Raw genomic sequence first — 8110 nt, 5'->3', positions numbered from 1 at the left:
ACTGAAAGTCTGCAGAAGGATATAGATAGTCTAAGTGAGTGGGCAAAGGTCTGGTAAGTTTTATAAAGCTTTCAGCAGAAAGAGTTAACTCTTTGCTATTTTGAGAAGGCACAGTGCCCAAGTCTCTGGGTGATGCTATTGTCGTACTTTGGTTTAGATTTTTCTCACTAATATTTCTTGTTTACAATTATTTTTCTCCTGGAAACTAGAACAAATGCATGCATGTTCAAACTGGATGTCTGCAAAATGTTCTCTTATCTGTATGTTTTTGGAATATGCAGAATCTTTTGAGAACTTTGAGAACTTTGCAATTCACGATTTAAACATAGGCTCATAGCATTTTCAGAGAAACTCAGTTTTTAAACTCTTCCGATCAAACCAGATTTGAATCGGTGATGCTTGCGGACAACTTTGTTTTAGTATTGATTTCAGTCAAATGTAGGTGATAATCATTGAGACAGTCAGAGGAAATCTCTCTGAATACAATGCAATTTTCACAGGGTGTCTCTCTAACTTCGCTGGGGGAAAAGGGCATGTGCAGGGGCTTGATTTCTTCCTTAACTGTGCCCAAGGTCCTTTGCCCACCCCTTCTACCTCTGTCCTTGCCCTACTTGACATTGCACACTGGCTTTGCCTCAATACACAGTGCAGCGAGGGAAGCCCTCCCAATTGTCCCTTTGAAAGTCTATTTAGGATGCACTTGTAATTAGGAGCCTAGCCTTTCTACTAAACCACCTATCAGTCATATTTTAAAATATCCAAGTGATAACTTCATCAAAGACTGCTGCTTCTCAAATTCAGAACCAATTATAATTGACCCGTGTGAGATCATCACACTTCCCAGCTGCTGGGGCAACTGCTCCCGGCAATACTTCACACTTCAGCAACGTTTTTATGAATGAGTGCTCTGGCTTAATCTGCATGGCTTCAGCTATTGTCTGCTCACAGATAGCACACCACCAGCATAGCTCTGCCCCCTCTGCCCTACGCCCCCTGTCCCAAGTCTTCCCTTCAGTTTCTTGTGATACTCAACTGGACTGTTCTCAGGATGGCTTACTGCACAAAAACAAAATACCCTTTTGCAGGCCAACTTAGGGATCCAATACAGTACGACAATCTTTCTTGTCTACCTTAATTTTTATGGTTATACACCTTACACAAACCACAGGAGGATGCAGTTTAACTTTTGCATTTATTGAAACAAACTCAGTCTTTGACTGGCTAAACAGAATTCTGTCTAATTCTCTGCTGTGCCTGGCTTTGTTCCACCTCTGTCTGATTTCTGTCCGATGTCTGTGTCCCACGACTCTCTGATCTACATCCGACATCTATCCGAAACATACAGAAAATCATTAATTTTTACACAAGCACATTGATTAGATTTCATTCCTGTACAATGGACAGAAATTTTCCATTCATTGTCTTTCTCTTATCCTGTCTACAGGGATCTGCTTGTACTCTAGTTTGCTCCCAAGGTAATTACAGGCTTTAGGGTATACAAGGTTCATCTCCAGTCATTTCTGCTAATGTGGATCATTGGGGTGTTCAAAGGTTCATGCCTGTTAATATGTGCCTTACAATATGAGCTTGCCTTGGAATGTCTTCACATAAAACCTTATTCATTCCCACTGCAATGTTTATATGTGTGTGTTGTGACTGCTGACTGATCACATTACCGAGGAGTGCTTTCTTTCTGATTTTGCCCACATAGACTCATTGAAACTGTTTGCAATGGTTTCAGGAACAGAAATTTCAGTTGTGTCATCGCACTATGAGCACACGTCTTCACCACTATTGTGAGAATGTTGTTGGCTCCCACAGCTTTTTACAGTATCTGGTGCCTTCAACAAGTTCTTGCTATCAGGCAGAGTGAATCAATTTTGCTGAAGGTTGAGACTGTGATGCTGGAGATCTCTGGACGAGTTTCAAATGAATCAACCACCCAGCACTTCTGGCTGAAGTTTGTGGCAAATGGTTCAGCCTAATTTTATGCAGTGGAATGTTGGAATATTTGTGGAATCACCTCTTCCATTGAGTTGTTTGATTTTTCACCATCATTCATGACTCAAAGTGTAACTGAGAGTGGAAAAAATTCTGTCTCACATCTCCTTTCATTTCCATAGCAACGGTAATTCAAATTAGGACATAGAATATAGAACATAGAACAGTACAGCACAGTACAGGCCCTTCGGCCCACGATGTTGTGCCAACCTATTATCCTACTAAGATGAAACTATCCTGCGTACCCTACATTTTACTATTCTCCACGTGCCTATCCAAGAGTCACTTAAAAGTCTCTAAAGTATCTGACTCCACTACCACCGCCGGCAGCGCATTTCACACGCCCACCACTCTCTGTGTGAAGAACCTACCTCTGACATCTCCCCTATACCTTCCTCCAATCACCTTAAAATTATGCCCCCTCATAATAGTTATTTCCGCCCTGGGAAAAAGTCTCTAGCTATCCACTCTATCAATGCCTCTCATAATCTTGTACACCTCTATCAAATCACCTCTCATCCTTCTTCGCTCCAATGAAAAAAGCCCCACCTCCCTCAACCTTTCCTCATAAGACCTGCCCTCCAGTCCAGGCAGCATCCTGGTAAATCTCCTCTGCACCCTCTCTAAAGCTTCCACATCTTTCCTACAAAGAGGTGACCAGAACTGAACACAGTATTCCAAGTGTGGTCTAACCAGAGTTTTATAGAGCTGCAGCATAGCCTCACAGTTCTTAAACTCAGACAACTTTTTTTTTTGCTTATTCATTGTTTCTTTCAGTAATGGCTCACTTACTGATCTGAAAATCCACACATTTTCAGTTGGAATCTGGCTTTTTTTGGCAGTAATTGGCTATCATATATTTCTGTAAATCCACACATTACTAACTACCATTCCCAACATTATTTTCCAAGTGATGTGTTTAAAAGCTGCAGCAGACTGTGCACAAAGGCACTTACAGCAATGGTAGAAGTCACATATCTACAGCAAACCAGCTCGTACACTACACAATTATATTTTTACAAACCGACAAGTGCCTGAAGAAAACAACTACAGCATATTGCAGTGAGTGGCATGGTTGTCTATTATTCATATAGAATGATAACAGCTTGGGTAATGCAGTATCTAGGCCAGGAACTTTTCTTCTAGATAACTTCATCAGCTTCAATTCCTACAAGAGAGCTCTAGTATATTGAGAATGCACATGATGTTGTACCTTTGCAGTCACATGTGTCACCATCTCGGAGTAAGGCACCAAACTGAGTTTATGATCTGGCTAGAGACCAGTAACTTTTGTTTTTAAAACAGACAAAGTAAGGCTAGTGCTAAAAGAATAAATCCACAAGATTCCACAATTTTGCACAAGCAAAAGTAAACGTCAATGTTAAAACATAGTCCAATCTACAATACCTGTAACATTCACAATTATGATGTGGTAGATACTGGTAATATACTGTGATTAAATATCCCATAACATACATCAAACAGCAAAATCAATTAATGTAGATTCCACAGATTTCCATCAATTCTCCCAGGCATTAATGACATGGTGGCTCATCAAATCTCATTAAATACCACAAGGTATCAAAATTCTTCTCTTTTGACAATTTGACCTTGAAACTTCTTTTTATGATTTATTACATCACGTATAGCCTTAATGATTGCTCTTGTTCTGGTCAATTTCTTTTCTCTCTTGGATCTATATATAAAAGAATCGAAATGCCAAATCTCATGGTAGCCAGAATCCATGAAGATGCTACAATTTAGGGCTGTCAGTAGGGGACTGGAACAATCCAGGAGGCAGTCTGGTTGTGGTGAGACTGGCAGAAACTCCAGAAAAACTGCGAGTGGAAACAAAAATGTTTGCTTGTCGAGTTTCTTTAGGGGCACCAACAATCTTCTGGCAAAAGTTATGGCAAGAGACAGGAGATCCTCAGCAGAGTCATTTTTAATAATTTTGTGAAATTTCCAAATTTATTTATCTCAGGTGCAAACCTTAGATTAGTGATGGAATTTTTGGCCACGGTTAGAAGGTTGAGTTTAGGTCCTATCTGAGGGACTTGGGAATATAATTTAGGTTGATATCAGTGCAGCACTGATATTGTCATGATGCCAACTTGTGGATGAGATGTTAAACAGAAATTTCTTCCACCCTCTGGTAGACCTGAAAAATAGCATGGTATTATGGCAAAGGAGGCATGAGTGAACTTTTAAGATACACGATGAAACCAGATTAGGGTCAAAATTTATTTTGGGTATCGACACAAAATGAATGGCATTGGATTGCTTGCTTGTTATATGCAGCACATAACATTGACCACAGTAGAACTGAATACCAGCTGCTGTGTATAATGAGCAGCAGATCCAATGCCATCCACTTTGTGCTATTTTAGAGGTGGATAATCATCACACTATCTGGCTGTTTTTGCAGTGTTATTTGTGCAAACTTGCACTCTGCATATTGACTGTTACATTTTCTACATGACAACAGTATAACAGAAGTAAAATATTTTGGGTATCCTTATGTTAAGGAAGACAAACAATTTAAATTTCCTTCTTTCTCTCTTTCTTTGCATCTGTTTCTCTTTCTCTCTCTCCCTGTCCTTCTTTATTCTTCTCTGTCTTTCCTTCTACACACAGCATTATCTGTTTTAACGTTATTAATGTAAAGAGTTTAGCAGAAGGTTTGTTGATACTTAGCAATACAAGAGAAATGATCTTTCATGTGGTCTGTGTCAGATATTAAGAAACATTTCCACAATGTCTACCCACTGGAGGGGAGATGGAAAACCACTTAGAAGAGTTATAGAATGTCATCTAAAGTAATCCTGTTTGCTTTCATTTTTCTGCCATAGCACCTATTGCTGGTTCCATTGATGTGTCCATTAGCAATCGGAACTAATTTTTTACAACTTCAGCATTGTACACAGGCCTCCTTTAAAAAAAGGCAGAGTCAACTTATAACTGCTACTTGACAAACAAAACTGAAAATTGAGAATTAAAACCATCTCCTCAATTTGGAGCATTACATCTAAATTACACGACAACAACGGTGTCAATTTATTAATGTGGGTGTTTTAATAAATCAGAGATTGAATTACTGCAGTTAAATGCTGAGCTGGACTCTGTATAAAATTTGTATAACGTCATGGCCAGGAAAATAGATACAGTCTATAAATATTTTAAAAATCTATAAATATTATATGTTATAAACTGACACATTATTGATAAAATCATGAATTAAAATGTTTATGAAAACTTGATGTTTGTCCCTCTTAAATCCCTTTTTTGCAGGAGTTTAGCTGATGGCTTACTTACGTTTTTGCACTCCTGAACCTCACATGTTCAAATTCCTCAGGTAGTTATTCTTACTGCAGTTGCATCCAATCTTATCTCAATGTGATTGCCTCTTATATTTATCAATCAACATGTGTGTATATAAAACCATATGTCTCCCTCATGTCACAGTATCACATTTGAAAGAATTTTAGTAACTGATTGACAAAAATGTCACATTCCTAAAATAGCAATAAATTGTAATAACCAATTAAGCAATCTATCAATTCAGCAAATAGCAAGCAAGAACAAACCTACCAGTTAAGCAAAATCAAGAAAAATTCAAAATGATCAACCAGCAAAAAATAGCAAACTGTACAAAAGTGACTAATGAAATCACTATCCTTGTCATCCTTTTGATTGTATCCATATTGATATTAAGTATATAAAAGAATGAACATTTTTAAAGATATCACATCATTCATGTCCTCCCAGTTCAGATGTGTACTTTTTTTCAGAGTCAGGGGAGCTGACCCATACAAACCAAATCAACCTTCTTTCGGTATATTTTTCTGACTCATGCTTCACACCACTAATAAAATTTAACTTACTTTTATTGACAGCTATGCGAACACTTGCCTTAACTGTAGAATTTATCAAACTCCACGGAGCAGTGTTATCAGGGATTTTCCTACTTCATAAATTTAGCAGAATTGCAAGCAATAACAGAGATAGTTGTTTGTAAAGACAGTGGGCATGCCAGTTTCATTACTGCCACCACTTATTATTAGTATTGTTAGCACCACATGGAGAGAGGTTACATTGCGCTCCTCTTTGTCTACTCCTGGTTTGACCCACAGTTTCCTTCAGTTTGGAAAGGATTTACTGGTCAGTTCAGTGTGCACTTTACACACTGTAATCAGAAAAGAACGGATAGGACGTGTTTTCTTGAGCTTAACAAACTAAGAAAATGAAACCGATCTGAGTCAATTGTACACTAACTTTCGCACACATGCACACACATCCTTGAAGTTCACACGCACACACAAACCCACCACAGAGTGGGAGAAGGATAGATGGTCCTAATGCAAGTCCATAAAAACAAAAAAGTACATTTAGTATGGTGACTGGGCTGGCTTCAATCTCAATGCTCCTGATTTAAAAATGTAGAATACTCCATTGTTTGTTCTTCCGGAGATGGAAATGCTGTCATGAATTCTTTTGAGAAATCTCTGTCTGCAGCAAGAGGATCCCTGGAAGATCAGAGTCTGATCAATGTTGTCAACTTAGTTGCTGGTCCTATAAAGGTATTATAAAGAAATGTGACCTCTCAGTATAGAAGTCGTGACCTTTATCCTCTCTGGTTCTATGAAAGAACAGTGTAAATTATTGGCTAGAATCCAAACTAGAATTTTCTATTGACTCTTAGTAGCAGAAACAAAGTGTGTGTGGTCTATCGACATTCCATGAAAGGGTGAATATGTGGAGAAATCATATTAGCATGGAATTCTCCGGGCTATGATGCAGAATAGAGCCTCATAGGGAGAAGTGGAAATTGAGCACACAGACTAATATAAATGCAGTGTGGTTACAACAGAAGATTTTAAGTTCCATACAGCCAGGATAAATAGAACAGCTCAAGTAGCTCACTTCCAAATTTCTACAGCACAAAACCAGTAAGTACGTCTTAAAAGGCAAAGGTTCCATTTTGTTGTTAAGCAAACAAATAAAACAAACAAGTAGCATCAAGTTAAACATGAAGGATTACAAACATATGAGGAAGAGTGGGAATTCAACAGACTGGGAAAGACTGGCTACAAGCAATGAAGGTTAATAAAATATGTAATATGGGGTAAAAAAGAGATTATGAAAATAAACTGGCCAGGGTGTCACAGTTAAAGCTTTTAATTAAAAATAAATAAAGTAAAAGAGAGTGTTTTAGGTAAAGGTGAGCTCCTTTGTAATGAACACATGAGCTTATAATGCATGATCAAGAATTGGCCACTCTAGCTGTCAAGAAACAGACAAATTAGGAATACAAGTAACCCCCAAAATAAGTCAAGGGAGAGTTATCGGGTCTGACATAAGTTTTTAAAAAATGGTAATAGAGTTAGTAATGGGACTTACGATAGAATAACATCACAACCTAAGGATTTCCATCCAAGGTATGAGAGAAACTGTGAGTAAATGGCAGCTGTGATGGGCAATATTTTCCAAAGATCCCTAGATTCAGGAATTGAGACTTTGAGTTGGAAAATTGCAAACTTCAGTGCTTATAGGACATTGACTGAAAAATGTTTGAGGTAAAGTAGACCATTTGTGATTTAATTGAATGATGGAAGAGCTTTGAGAAGCTGATGGGTCATGTCCTGTTCCTACAACAACAACTTTAATTTATTTCACACCTTTAATGTAGAAGAATGTCCCAAGGCACTTCAAAGGAGCATTATATAACAATCACATCACCTCATCACATAAGGACTAAAGAGTGACTTTAAGAAGTATCCTAAAGGAAGAAGTGAGGTACAGAGGTGGAGAGATGTATGGAGGGACTTCCAGAGCTTAGTATCTTGCCAGCTGAAGTCTGAGGTTAATGGTGGGAATGCACAAGAGGCCAGAATTCTAGGAGCACAAATATCCCCATGGCTGTGCCTTTCACAGCAGGTCCTCTAAAACTTGAGAGTGAACCTCCTGCTGTGCTTTTGTGATTAATTTCTTTTTTTCTCTGACTACATCATGACTTCCTCTTTAATGGCCTTTTATGAGCTGCTTCCTCACTGAACATTTCCAACCTTCGAGACAACAAGGTGCAGGGCTGGATGAACACAGCAGGCCA

Source organism: Rhincodon typus, chromosome 11, assembly GCF_021869965.1.
Source record: "Rhincodon typus isolate 14 chromosome 11, sRhiTyp1.1, whole genome shotgun sequence".
In the NCBI taxonomy this organism is placed as follows: Eukaryota; Metazoa; Chordata; class Chondrichthyes; order Orectolobiformes; family Rhincodontidae; genus Rhincodon; species Rhincodon typus.
Note: the sequence above shows the minus strand (reverse complement) of the source record.